The sequence below is a fragment of the Lactuca sativa genome, chromosome 4 (genome assembly GCF_002870075.4).
Source record: "Lactuca sativa cultivar Salinas chromosome 4, Lsat_Salinas_v11, whole genome shotgun sequence".
Taxonomy (NCBI): Eukaryota; Viridiplantae; Streptophyta; class Magnoliopsida; order Asterales; family Asteraceae; genus Lactuca; species Lactuca sativa.
In genome coordinates this window covers 123541266-123557356 of record NC_056626.2, presented here as the reverse complement: position 1 = coordinate 123557356, position 16091 = coordinate 123541266, and positions in this window count along the sequence as shown.

Here is a 16091-nt window from a genome sequence, read left to right as displayed (position 1 = left end):
AGGAATGGATTAAACCCACATATGGACCATCTAATGGAGTTTACGGTAGTAAACTAAGAGTTTACGGCCGTAAACTCCCCCACACACTTTCCTTTGATGTTTTGGTGGTCCTAGGCCTTTACAAGTGTTTCTAGCTAATTATAGAAGCCATGTAATGAGTTTAAGGCACCATTTGACTAAGTTTTAGGAGTTTACGGCCTAAGAACCCATTCTTGGGGGGGGGGGGGGGTTTATGGCCGTAAGCTCCTATGGGGGTAATTTTAGCATGTTTAAGGCCCTTAACTTGATTGTGGTTGCTTCTAGACTTTATTCCAAGGCTTATGGTGTGTTTAAGTGGCATCTTAACACTTTAAATTGAGTTTACTCTTTATGAATAGGTGTTTACGGTCCAAGCATGTGCTTGGGCTATAAACTCATGTTTACACCCTAAGTGAAGAGTTCAAGGTGTTCTAAGTCCATGCAAATATGTCCTTAAGTCATATCTAAGCTCCAAATGAGGTTTGGAAGGGTTTTAAGGCTCAACCCCCCCCCCCCCCCCATTGCATGTGTTCACGGCCTAAGGATGTTCCAGGGCCGTAAATACATGTTTATGGTCCTATTTCTCATATAAATCACGAATTTGAAGGCTAAAGGTGTTATACTAGGAGCTAGGATAGTTACCTTGATGATTTGGAGCTTGAAATGAGTGATTTTGGATCAAGAACTTGGACTTGAGGAGAGAGGTTAGAGAGAGAGAGAGTAGAGAGAGAGAGAGTGTGGAAAAGGCTTCAAATGAGGCTCTCTCAACTTTATATATGCTTAAAGTTTGGGACACTATGGAATTCTACCCGATGCTGATGTTAAGCGAGACTTTTGGTCGCACCCGATTTAATTATTTTATAACTCGACGGAATAAAACTAAATTTTTTCCAAATAATAATTTGGGGCATTTTCATGAGTTTCTAATGTGTTTGGATACTAATTAAGTCATAATGGCAAACTCAAAATTAATGACTTAATTTAGAAACGAAACAGAAACAATTCAAGACGACGAATTTTTAATGACGGAACGGGTTACGACGACGGAATGAACTTCGGGTTGTCACATTATCCTCCCGTTAGAGGGAATTTTGTCCCGAAATTCAAACTTTAGATGCGACTCGCGGATTTGGAAAGAGAATACAGTTACTTCTGTTCTATCGGATCATCGCGCTTCCAAGTGAATTCGGATCCTCGCATGACATTCCAGGGAACCTTTCACTTATCGGGATACGGGTTGTTTCATACGTTTAATCTCTTGATCTATGATTTCGATTGGTTCTTCTATGGGCTTCATACTTTCGTTGATTTCGGTCTCATCAAGGAATTACTCTCAAGGTCTTTAACTTCCTGTTTCTCGTTGATTACATAGGCTGGGAACTATGTTTATCGCTAATGCTCTCTTTCTCACCGTTAGTCATCTCGACGGTAAATGTTTCGGTTATTAGTTGAGGACTATGTTTATGAAGATGTTCAGATGAATAGCTAACAAATTACCTTTCAGTAATAGAATTGAAAAGGATTGCAAGCATAAGGGTTGTCGAAGAGGAATATACCTGTGGCAACGGTGGGATCAGCGGCTGCCTCACCTTGTCCTATAGCTAGGACTCTTCCAGTATTGCCAGCCGTTGCTGTCTTGGGGCAGTTTCTCTTATAATGCCCGATTTCGCCGCAACCGTAGCAGGCCTGAATGATACCTGCTCCGGAGACTTGATTGGTTGGTGTTCTGCAACTTCGTGCAAGGTGACCCTCTTGGCCACAATTTTTGCAAAATTTCACACGACAGGGATCGGGGATGTGGTGGTGGTAACTGCATAGGTTACACCACGGGAGAATACCGGCATATCCGGTGATAGGTGCTTGGGTTGAGGAACCGACGATAGAAACAACAGCAGGGGTAGTGGCAGCGTGGACTGCCACTATCTGCTGTTTCTTCGAGAACTCCTGTGAAGGCTGACTTTTCTCCTTCGTCTCCTAAAATTTTCTTTTCTCACCACTTCTCTCTGTCGGCTCAGGAGTGATGGTTGCTTGCTCTTTGTCCTCACTATGGTCAATCAGGATTTGAGCTAAGCATTTGGCGCTGTCGTATGTATCCGACTTTGCAGCTAAAACGTTCCCTTTGGTTGGCTGGGTCAACCCCCAGATGAACCTCTCAATTTTCTTACTCTTCGGGGTAACCAACCCCGGACAAAGAAGCGCCAAATCGTCAAACCTTGAAGTGTAAGTGGCGATATCGGAACCCTTCATCTTCAGGTTCCAGAGTTCATGCTCCAGCTTCTGCATTTCTCCCCGAGGGCAGTACTCTGTGAACAGAAGTTCCTTCATGACTTCCCAACCCATAGCATTGGCTACAGGTAGGGTTAAGGATTTGACTCGGCCGTTCCACCAAGTCAAAGCTTTATCGGTGAACGTGCAGACGGCGAATTTCACCTTTTCGGATTCTAAACAAGCACAGATCTCGAAGATAGATTCGATTTTATCTAACCACTGAGTTAGGGAAATGACACCTCCTGTGCCATCGAAGAATGTGGGTTTCGCGTTCATAAAGTCTTTATAGGAACACTCCTTCCGGTGTCCCTGGCTATCATCTTGGTTTTGGGGCTGGGGACCACCTCCTGAACCACCGGGGTTCATTTGAGACATGGCGGCTGCCACTGCGGTAGTAACAGCTGCCTGGAACATTACGAGATCGAATTGGGGAGGAGGCGGTGGCGGAGGAGGATTGTTGTTGTTTGTACTAGGTCTCTTTCTTGGAGGCATCTTGATCTAAAAAGATCAGGAAAGAGAGGATGGTAAGTCCTCTGAAGTGAATCAAGAGATATGGAACAAGGGATATCTCTTTATGACAGACATAGAATTCTATTAAGCGATAAAGCAGGAATGAATTATCAAAGCAGATAAACTATCGCTAAAGGAATGATTAAGGAGCAACGCTGTAATGAGGATCTCTATAACAGATTTGGCTAGAGAAATACTCCCATAGTATTTCATGATTCGATGCAACGATGACTCGTTGCTTGGGTATTGGGTAAGTTTTAGGCATGCCGCATACCATAGTCACTCCCAAGCACATGTTGGCTGTGTCTCGAATGAATATAGTTGGCCAGGCTATATTGATCCTAGACACGACTACATAACTGCCCAGGTTTAACCGCAGCGTACAACACCCATTTACTTATGTTTTGTTCTACTTGTAGTTACGGATTTCGACGGTTAGGTATACTTGTATACCTTTGAAAATACTTATATTTTAAGGTATACTTTTAGTTCAGAGCACTTAGGCCCCTTAGTGTTTATAGTCTTATACCATGTAAGGTTTGGTATACTAGTTCACTATAAACAAGGGCTATGATACCAATCTGTCACACCCCGAAACCAAAGGCGGAAACGTTCCCGGACGGAGGACATCATGTATATCGCAACCAATGTACATAGTAAGCATAGTAAACACAAAACAATACATTACATAGAGTTATTACATTTGTTTGAAATCAAAGTGTTACAAGTGTCATACATATATATCATATGAACAAAAGTTAAGACGAGTCTGATAAGCGCTCCGTCTTCTCCAAAATATCGCAGGTACCTGTCTAATATGGACCTGAGAATACAAGCAGTTTGAAAATCAGCATAAAGCTGGTGAGTTCATAAGAGGTTTGTTTTCTGAAAATATACAAGTTTCCTTTGGTTTTCCGAAAAAAGTTTGTTATCCAAGAAAATCTCATTTTTTCTTATAAGTATAGTTGAGTTATCCGTTTATTATACGATCCGGTTATGTACATTTTGTTATCCCAGGAAAAACCCTTATTTTCCTTAAAAGTAAAGTTTACTTATCCATTAGTTACACGGTCTAGTTAAGAACAGTTCAGTTATCCCAGGAAAAACCCTTATTTTCCTAAAAGTAAAGTTTAGTTATCCATTAGTTACACGGTCTAGTTAAGAATAGTTCAGTTATCCCAGGAAAAACCCTTATTTTCCTAAAAGTAAAGTTTAGTTATTGAATCCAAAGGTAATATACAAGTATCTATCATACTTGTCGAATTAGCTAGGTATTTTGATGTCCTAGTTATCCGACACTCGAATGTATCCAAAGGCGTGCTTTCGTATTCGTATTCCTATTCCTATTCGTATCCGTATCCGTATCCGTATCCATATTCGTATTCATATTCGTATTCGTATTCATATTCGTATTCGTATTCGTATTCGTATTCGTATTCATATTCATATTCATATTCGTATTCGTATTCGTATTCGTATTCGTATTCATATTCGTATTCGTATTCGTATTCGTATTCGTATTCGTATTCGTATTCGTATTCGTATTCATATTCGTATTCGTATTCGTATTCGTATTCGTATTCGTATTCGTATTCGTATTCGTATTCGTATTCCTATTTCTATTTGTATTCGTATTCGTATTATTCCTAGCTGTACTTTCGTATTCGCTCTGTTTCTAACTGTACTTTTGTATTCGCTCTGTTTCTAACTATACTTTCGTATTCGCTCTGTTTCTATCTATACTTTCATATCTACGGGGAGTTATATCAAGAACATTTTAATGCTTTAAGATTCATGCTTTTAACAGCAATTATATGGAAATTCATTTGTGAAATATAAAATATAACATTTTAAAACGAGCTTCACAAATAACATGACGGTTTACTCTGCAAGTTGAACGATTGGTTAATACAATTTTCCGTGTTAAAAGCATACGAAATATGAAATAGATCAAATAAAATCATAAGTTTGAGTACAATATTTCCTTGTACTTTTCCTTGTATTCCCCCTGAAAACATTGAAAAACATTGAAAAAGGGTAGGGGTATGAACTCACCGGTTGAGAAGCGTATTGGTTTGGGATGCTAAGTGTCAGATCGGGGCTTGAACGCGCGAGGTTCCTATGTAATATGAAAAGATACACATTTGTATCTAATTAGGCTTTGAACTACTATTCAAATGAGAATATACACTTCGAGACGCGAAAACACTCTATTTCAAGTGTTAGGAGTTTCCCGGGTGACATCTAAGGACATATATGGCTTGGATATGGAGTTTACTCTTCAAGAGTAAACTCATAAGAGGTTTTACGGCCCTAATGACCCACTCCACATGAGTTTACGGCCGTAAACTCATTGTGGGGTGTTCTATGGTGCTAAATGGTCTTATATCACTTGGGAAAATTGGCTAGGATCAAATCTAGGGTATAGGAATGGATTAAACCCACATATGGACCATCTAATGGAATTTACGGCAGTAAACTAAGAGTTTACGACCGTAAACTCCCCCACACACCTTCCTTTGATGTTTTGGTGGTCCTAGGCCTTTACAAGTGTTTCTAGCTAATTCTAGAAGCCATGTAATGAGTTTAAGGCACCATTTGACTAAGTTTTAGGAGTTTACGGCCTAAGAACCCATTCTTGGGGGGGGGGGTTTACGGCCGTAAGCTCCTATGGGGGTAATTTTAGCATGTTTAAGGCCCTTAACTTGATTGTGGTTGCTTCTAGACTTTATTCCAAGGCTTATGGTGTGTTTAAGTGGCATCTTAACACTTTAAATTGAGTTTACTCCTTATGAATAGGTGTTTACGGTCCAAGCATGTGGTTGGGTCGTAAACTCATGTTTACACCCTAAGTGAAGAGTTCAAGGTGTTCTAAGTCCATGCAAATAAGTCCTTAAGTCATATCTAAGCGCCAAATGAGGTATGGAAGGTTTTTAAGGCTTAACCCCCCCCCTTTGCATGTGTTCACGGCCTAAGGATGTTCCAGGGCCTTAAACACATGTTTATGGTCCTATTTCTCATATAAGTCACGAATTTGAAGGCTAAATGTGTTATACTAGGAGCTAGGATAGTTACCTTGATGATTTGGAGCTTGAAATGAGTGATTTTGGATCAAGAACTTGGATTTGAGGAGAGAGGTTAGAGAGAGAGTAGAGAGAGAGTGGAAAAGGCTTCAAATGAGGCTCTCTCAACTTTATATATGCTTAAAATTTGGGACACTGTGGAATTCTACCCGATGCTGATGTTAAGCGAGGCTTTTGGTCGCACCCGATTTAATTGTTTTATATCTGGACGGAATAAAACTAAAATTTTTCCAAATAATAATTTGGGGCATTTTCACGAGTTTCTAACGTGTTTGGATACTAATTAAGTCATAATGGCAAACTCAAAATTTATGACTTAATTTAGAAACGAAACGGAAACAATTCAAGACGACGAATTTTTAATGACGGAACGGGTTACGACGACGGAACGTAATTCGGGTTGTCACATTTTGAGCCATAAATCTAGATGATAGTTAGCTTCAATTTATGTTAAAGGCCTCCTTTTCTATTTTACTATTCAATCTATCCAAGCATTATATTGTCAGTCCAAATGAGGTTTTCTAAGTTCAAATAAGTCCACATTATCTAGTCCGTTAGTCTTACTTCTTTATGCCTACCAACACATTGAACACAGAGTTTTGACAATTCAGCTTTAGTGCTTTACACATATTTTGTTTGCCTTTTATCACTAACTCATATCACTTCCCAAAAGATTGACACAAAATTTCCTTTTCTAAAAGTAAACAAAATGGAAGAAAATAAGAAATAGAAATGAAAAGAAATTTCAGTATTTTGTTTGCCCTTTAGGTTTTTGGACGATCGAAAATCAACATTATTATCACATAGAATAGAAGAGTCAGAAAATTCAAACCGTAATTCATCAATTGAAGAAATCCCTATTTGTGATCTTTCCTTTTCCTTTTCCCACAAAGGACACAGGTTCTCCATTAAAATTCTGAATGTCATGCAGAAGAGAGAAGTCCCCTGTCATGTGACTGGAACAACCACTATCAACATACCGAAGTCTGATGATATCCCTCCATAGCTTCTCCGGCACAGAGTGCAAGATTAATTGGTTTTGGGAACCCAGTCCATTTTGAAACTGGGTTGACCCTTGCCATCTACACATGATACGCGTTCCCAAGTCATATCCTGTTTATCAAACACAGAAAATGAAGAGATGTAGAATTTTTAGGTGATTTGGGAGTTGAAAATTTTGGTACCCATATGTAATCAGGTTTAACCATTTTCTTGTTTAATCGGATGGATGCTTCAACACTCGCTTTGGAGTTTGAGACCGATTGTTGAGATGACTTCGAACTTACCGATCTTGGTCTCAAATCAGATCTCTTGTCAGACATGATCGTTTTGTTCTTGAGAGTCTGATTTTTGGTTTTTTAGCATTCCAATCATCATTGCTTGAACGTTACCTCGAAGGATTTATCATGGAAGATTTCCCCCTTGGCACGTTCTGTCACCCTTGTTTATAGTAGGGAACATATGAGCGTTGTGGGCAATTTCTAGCAGTGTGACCGGGAGTCCCACAGTTAAAACAAGTTTGTCTTTTCAAATAAATAAGATTGTGACTTGGTCCTTGTCTAAATGAAGTTTGTTTAAAAGAAATTCCACAAGCATTAGCACATTTGTTAGACTGTTTAACAAATTTTTGTGGCTTGACTTTTTTAACAGTGGGATTATTATCATCAGTTTTTGAAGCATTTTCAGCATAACTAGAATTGTTTTTGTTATGCTCGAACCCATCTTGCATAGTTACTTTTTCTACACATGAAGTAGAAACATTAGTATCGTTCACATTAATACTCTTATTTGGGTTGGATTGTTCAGTCTTGATTGAGGTAGTTACAGAGGGGTGGCCATATTGTGCAGGTGTCTCCATATCTTTGGTTTCAAGGGGCAAAGTATAGTTAACATTGAAAGGAGGTGGAACACTATGATACCCTAGACCCTCACCCTGTTTGTCTTTCCATTTTAATTGTTTTTCTATCATTGACTCGACTTTCTCACTTAACACATCAAATTTCTTAAAATTAAAGTCATTATCCTTAAATTTAGCCTTTAATGCATCAAGTTCAGCAGTTAAGTTTGCAATTTTCTCCTTGGAAAAACGATAGTGAACACATTTGGTGTTGTATTCTTATTTAATCCTGCTTAAATCTTTAGTTTGTGCTTCTAATTTTTCTGTAAGCGGTTTGTTTACTTCCATGATTTCATATATTTCATTTTTAAGGTAAAAAACCTCTCTAACTAATAATTCATTTTGTTCACGATATTTATTTATTTTACCTTCACAGGACTGAGAGCATGAGGCTTCATTTACCTCCCTGGTACTGTTGTAAGAACTCATTATCTACCAACAAAAAAGAATCTGATTGATTTTAACCGAAAACCAATATAAATACCCTTTGACCGAAAACATCAATAGTCAACACCCTATTGACCGAGAACCCTGAAGGTCAACTGTTTGACCGAAAACAGTTTATCGAGAACAATATATTGGCCAAGAACTCTTCCAAGCCGAGAACCGAATACGCTTTTGCTAAAAACGTTATTCACCAGCTGCCGAAAACAATACAACCTAACCGAAAATGATTTTTTTGATCGTGTTACCTTATCCAATGAATTCCAAATTTGGTAAATTACCAAAATCGATCTCTAATGCAATATCCTCCAAAATTAGTGAAGAACACCAAGAAAAAGATGAACACGAAGAACCATAACAGTTGAACAACAATTTTTTTTCAACACAACCCAAAAACGCCACAAGTAAATTATTGTTTCGAAAGCAATTGATACCAAACCAGCCTTAAATCGATTTTAAGGCTCTGATACCACTAGTAAGTCCCTGAACTCGGATCTATCAAAATATCAATGCAACTGTTTGATTTAATGCAGAATCTTAATCAAACAATGATACGAAACAATCAATAAAATATATCAAGAACACGTTTCAAATGAATGCACACAATTCTATTGAAAAATTGTCAAGTACATTCAATCACCCTCTAGCTGTGAATAACTTGTGTTCACCAAAAATGCATTTTCCTTAAATGACTATACACAGACTATATATATACTAAACCAACAACCTAAAGCCCAAACATAAAAGGCCCACTGAAAACAAACTAAGCCCATCGAGAACCATATAATACATTAAAAAAATGCATAAACCACTAAATATAGCCCAACATCCCCCAAGATCCAATCAATTATAAAACCAAGGATGTGTACGGTCACACCTTCGCCTTGCCACAGTCCACTGAAGTACCTAAAACCATAAACAAAACTGTAAGAACGAAGCTTAGTGAGTTACCCCAATTACCAATGCACAAACAAATCACATATATCAATAACAACATATAATGGGTCCACAGCTAAATGACTGGATTACCCCTAGGCCCATAATATGAGTTTGGCTTCCCTATTAGGCCCGCAGCTCATATCTGGCTTACCCATGAGCGCACAACATAAGTATGGCTTGCCCTTGGTCCTACAACTTATGTCTAGCTTGCTCCCTGACCCAATTAGTCATCAGATTGGAATACTAATGTTCAACCCTCTGTACGAGTCTAGAATACCAACCAGTCCGCATCTCATATCTGGAATGCTACTGAGCCCTTAATATGAGTTTGGCATGCCCTACCCGGCCCTCAGCTCATATCCAGAATGCTACTGAGCCCTCAGTATGAGTCTGGCATACCCTACCCAATCCTCAGCTCATATCTGGAATGCTCTAGGGTTTGTTAGCTACAACCTCAACCCAACCCAATATGTCGACATATAACAGATAACAAACATATATATGTAATCATGCAGACATAATCATTGGTAGTCCTACAGATCTACCAGACTCGCATATTGGTAACCAACATAATCATGCATATCTCTTCCATACTCAACATATCAGTGAATAGCAGGATATCAAACCAATGGGCCGACCTTGGTGCCTTCGACCCATAAGTATAGTGAGGAAAACTCACCTAACAGACTAAACAACAATTGATGAGGTCTTAACTCCGAATCTCAGCTCTAATCACCACCTTTCCAACCAAAAGACCAATCTCAATAAAAATCCAAAAATACTCAAAATACCCTTAAGGTCAAACTTGGTCAAACCCACTAAGTCAGCCCGAGCAAACCTAGTCGAGTCAACCCAACCGAGTCAACTTAGCCGAATCGACTCAAGGTGAGTATGTGGGGCGTACTCCGAAGGTACACTGGGCATACTCGCGCATCCGCATGTTGACCACCATTGGGCTGGTTGACCTCGTACACTGGGTGTACTCCCAGAAGTACAAATATCCATTAAGTGCTTAAGGTCTCACGTACTCACGTCTATTTTTTAGATCTATGATTAAAATACCCTCAAGAGTCATAAAGTTTCCAACTTTATGACTGTGCATGCTCATTAAGTGCTTATTTCCACTTCTTAATCCATTACGACTTTCTATATGATGCATGGGGACAAACTAACCACTTGGAATCCATTTTTATGACTCAAGACCCCTCCAAGGGTCTGAAAGGACAGCTTAATGGGTCAAAACATGCTTTGTTCACGAATCAATATTTTGGGACCAAAAAGTAGCTTCATAGAGCTAAAACCTTGATCTACAAGATAAAGAGTAAAGATGCATGCTTTATACCTTCAAGATGTCTCTAACCAAGTAACAATCTTAGATCCAAGGTGCATTTCAACTTCTAGATCCTCTATTCACCTTCTTATTTCTTCCAAACTACCACAAATCTCACTTTACGGCTCAAAATTGCTCTCACTTGCTCTAGGGTTGCTTGAATGTCGAAAACATAGAAGGAGGCTGGGTAAGAAGAGGGTTTGTGTCTACAAGGTTGCTTAAATATGAGGAAAAGCCCTAGAATTAGGGTTTTCATGCATTCCACGTAGGCCCCACGTACGAAGTGTACGCCCAACGTACTAAGGTGTGCCTTAGTACGCTTAACGTACACATACGTACGCACGATATACTCACCCCTTCTCAATTTTTACCAAAAGTCCACTAAGGGCCCCCTTTCCCACTCTTTCTTAACTTAGGGACCAAAAATGCAATACATATCAATATAAGGATCAACAATGGAAGTGCTTCAAAAAAGTTGTTACAATATTCTTTAAAACATGGCCTATATTTCCTCGAATCTCTCATCGGATCCAAACATCAGTATCTTTATACTGCTACCTATGATACAAAGAAACTGAGTGGGATAGGTAAGGAAACCTGGTGAGTACATAGGGTTTTCAACCCACAATATTATAATTAATGTGTTATAGTTATTTATTTCACATCAAACAAATAACCCTATTACCCATTCCCATTGTTGTCACTCCGTGATCCTAAATCGATGATCTCAAGGAATCTATACTAAAGGATCTCTAAGTGAACAATGTTGCTGCGAGGATTCCTTAGCAACGTATGCAAATAAGATGACCATGGGGTGAACAGAATACCCACATGAATAATTCATTCATACCTACAGTTCGTAGTCTTGTCTGTGTGAGGTTCCTTAACATCTATTGGTCGTAGACCTGTCCATATACTATTCATCAATGCCTACAAGTCGTACACCTATCCATATATAATTTCATTGACATCTACAGGTCACAAACCTGCCCATGTATGATCGATTAACACCTACACGTTGTATACCTACCTGTGTATGGCCTATAAACATCTACAAGTTGCAAGTATGTCCATGTTTGACTTGACTTGTCGAGAATAGTATGTGGTCATCATCAATACCCTACTAGGTGACTGCATTGCTAGTTCGTTAGTACTATAAAGGTCACGACCTCTCATCATTATTTTAATCTCTCTCTTTACCCTTCACTACCGCATATATTATAAGTATAAAAATACATATATGGTTAAATAAAATCAACTCATATAGTTTCATCTAACACATAAGGTCTCAATCGCGGATTATAGGCACATATAACACTTAATTATCTAAATACTTCATATCTATGTGTAAGATGAAAGTAAATATGCATTCACCTGTTAAAAGTGGATGACTCGGTATTTGGGTAGAGCTTCGCCCAACACCTCAACTAGGGGTGCAAACGAGCCGGGCCGAGCCCGAGCCTGGTCAGGCTCGGCTCGGGCTCGTTTAAGTTATACGAGGCTTGATTTGAGCTTCTTGTACTGAGCTCGGCCCGAGCTCGTAAATAATTATACAAGCTCGACTCGGGCTCGGGCTCAGCTCGTTTTTTGTTAGACATGCCTAAATAAGCTTAAGCTCGGTTTGAACTCGTTAAGAAGCTCGTTTACTAATATCCTAAATCCGTAATCCCCAAATATGTTTTTAAAATAATAATAAATTACTTTATATAAAGGCTCGTTTAGGCTGGTGAGCCTAATCGAGCTTAGTGACACAGGCTTGAGCTCGAGCTCATTTAATAAACGAGCTTAATATTAAGCTCGAGCTCGACTTGGGCTCATTTAAAATCGGTTTCGAGTCGAGCTTTTAACGATCCGATCCCGAGTAGCTCACGAGTAGCTTGGCTCATTTGCACCCCTAACCTCAACTTTTCCTTTTGACATGACCTAAGTATGATTAATATTGAATCTTAGTCTAATGTTCCTGTCGACTAATGATAGTCAAGATTCCTCAACAATCCTAATGTCTACATCACGATCTAGCAAGTAAGGAATAACCATGTAGGATCATAACGGAGGTAGGGTCTATTTGGTATGTAGAGTATACTATTTGGAAATCCCACTTTACTCACCTCACTAAATCCAACCTGGACATCACTAGGAGAAGTAGATCAATTAATATAATGACTTGGAATCACCAATAAATCTTATTTATAGGTTCATAATAACGAATATGAACATAAATATAACTTACACCTTAAATAAAATAAATATAGCTTAACTTATAGAGAGTTTAATGAAAATCGGGAATTTGTGTGGGCATAACTCCAACCTGGATACTTCTTTTCATCGGGCTCCTAGATACTCTAGAGCCTAGCTAAAATACTCAGAAACTGTAAAAATATTGGGTTCAAAGAGTGAGAGGTTTCCAAAGAATTATGGAGTGAAATGTGTGGAAAAATGAGGGATTTTTGAGGCGTTTTTTTATAGCTTCAGCGGGTGCGCATCGTGCCCAGACAAGAGGCACATCGTGCCCATTTGGTGTGCTGGTCCATTAGTTTTATGCCACGTGTCGCCATATCCGTGGACCACCTCGTCGCTTCTAGAAGGTCTCGACATGTCGTCTTCATGTATGGCCACATGTCACACCCACATTGCGTTACATCACATTGTTTCTTGAAGGAGGCGGTCTCCCGACATGCCACATGGCACACTCCGGTGTGCCATGTTACCCTAAGCGAGTAATTTCGCAAATCTTCGAACTGCCATAACTTTTCATACAAGCTTCGTTTTCAATGTTCTTTATATCCCCATATTCCTCTCAACAAGCTCTACAACTTTCATTAAGGTCTCAACAACTAATTCTCGCTCTAACTAAAAGTCATATTTAGAACGTTTTAGAATGTTAAAACTCGTGCGGAATTCATAAATCATTCATACGAACTCCGTTCTCGACTGTCTTTATATCGACAATCTAAATTTGTTAGATCTTCAATTCTCGTTTAGATTGTTTCGGCTAACAATCAACCATTTTGAATTTCGATTTCTATGTCCGCACTGCTGCGGAGAAACTTCGAAAAATCATAACCTCCTCATATGAAGTCTGATTTAGATGTTCTCTATGTGCATACTCTTGGTTTTACAATTACTATTACTTTCATTTAGATTTATTAGGAAAATAAGCAACCTATTTAAAGTTCACTTTTTACGACTAGCATAGCCGTGTCAGTTTCATCACAAAACTTCGAAGAAGCCTAACTTCTTCAAACGAAGTCAAATTTCAGAGTTCTTTATATGTACGGAATCCTTTTCACACATACTATGGCATTGGTTTAAATTATTTTCCCAAAATAATATTCTGTCAAAATGTTGTTTCATCGCTTATTATATCTTAATTATCTAGCCCAAAGTTGCGGGCGTTACAATCTCCCCTTAGGATGATTACGTCCCGAAATCATTAGAAAAATATGGATTGTATAATGATTCTACATGTTGCCTTTCCATTATAGGTAATAACCATAAATCCTATGTCTTTTTCAAATGAGTTCCTAAATCTTGGACTTCTTAGTTGTTGGCGGTGTTCAACCTTGCATTCGCTCTTTATTCTTTGTTGGACCTTCAGTCCTAACCTCCGAGTCTTTACTTTGGGTATCGTAACAGAACGAATAGGTCACACTCTAATGACCTTCTATCACATGATTTAATGGCAAGACCCGCGTCTCTTTGAGTTAGACTCTAGCACTGAAGATACCTTCCTTCATGTTTTATTGTGATATAATCACATCATAACAGTTAGATCTAGCTACAGTCTACTTATTATTTAGCGACAACCATAATACCTCTATCGGTCGATCTGATAATCTTTTTCTTCAATCTTTTAACTAAAGTTGAATGCCACGTTGGACATGGTTTTCTGAACTGAGTAACTTAATTCACAGATATTAATTCGACTCGATGACCACTAAGGTCTGAACGAACAATCATCTTCGTAGTCATCACCAAAACAAAGGTAATGATAGAAATGAGCAATATGAATTCAAATACTAATGCCTCGGTAGCCTTGTGACTCTTCCTGATCCAAGTGCAAGTCTTGTGCTTCCGGTAGTATAGGGCTCTACTACCTTTCACACTTACTCATACTCATCCCAAGAATTTCCTCGCCGTTGCTAAGTAACCATAAAAGAAAATCATATATCAACTTAACATATTCAAATAATATAATGTAATAAGGATTATATTACTTCTTGAAAATGATTACAAGGTTATTCAAGTTCTTCATATCATATGCCTCTTACATTAGGCTACATAATACTATCTATATGTGACGTCTGCTCATATCTTGTACTTTGGATAAGCAGCTCCATATTTTTGATCTCCTGCATCGTCATCTGCTCCATCTAGGATCATCTAGAATTCTCTTGCCCTTGGCTCCAATGGCGCATTCGACCTTGCTGCTTCATTTTTCTTTGGGAAGTCATTCCTGAGATACCATGTTTCTCCACATTTGTAACACATGTTTTGGGTGAAGTTACCAGCGAAATGATGAGTCTTCCTATTGTTGAAGCAAGTCACTTCATTACTGTATCTCCCGAAGTGTTTCTTCATGTACTTCTCACAACACTTTGCGTCATTGGTATCCCCAGTCCTCTTGTTGTTGGGTTTGGACTTTGAAAACCTGTTCTTTTCATCGGACCTTGAAGATCCTTCAAACTTTCTTTTCTTTCCAGTTTCAGCTTTCTCCAGACCCTTTTCCTCATCTAGGTCTCTACATTCTTGGCTGCCCAGATTGCTGCTTTCAGAGTAGTTGCTAGTTTCATCGCTAGAACAAAATTCATTGGTATTCCCATAGAAAACTTATTTACTTTGGAAAGTTTGGTAGGAACCAAGTTAGGAACTAGCTTCATCTATTCAGTGAAAGCTGCAACATACTCACTGACACTCATCTTTCCTTTTTTTTTTCAAATTTTGGTATTCATTATTAATCTACAGAAGTTCTTGCTTAGAGTAGTATTTCCACTTTAACTCCTCAAGGAAATTCTCCCAAGACATATTCATTTCTTATCCCCTTGGCATGGAATCGGCCAACAACTTCCACCAGCTCAACACTCTGGTCTTCTGTTGTCTAACCACTAAGATGATCTTCTATATGTTGCTATAGTCACCGCTATCAAACACCATCTCTATTTTAGAGATCCAATCCATTACTTCCACTATTGTTGGGCTCCCAGAAAGACTTGGTGGTTTGGAAGCCATGAAGTCCTTGTACTTGCATCCATTCCTCTCAACCTCTTGGTCAGGGTTGTTCCTTTTAAACCTTCACGATATAGCTTGGTCTATAGTTGGAATATAGTTTCCTTCCTCTGACTATTCCTCATTCAGCTCAGGTCGCACAACGGGTGCAATATGTTCTTCCATTTTCTCCCAAAGTAATTGATGGGTTTTGAGCACTACAACATTCCTATGGTGTACATGCAACCCTAATGCTTCGGATATATGTTTTTCACAAGTTATACATGAAAATCAAATCATCCAAATCATGAACCCTAACTAGCATACAATTTTCAGAATTTGTAACATAAAAAAACGTTAGAAGAATACCTTTTCCTTGTAGCTTGTAGATCTTGAC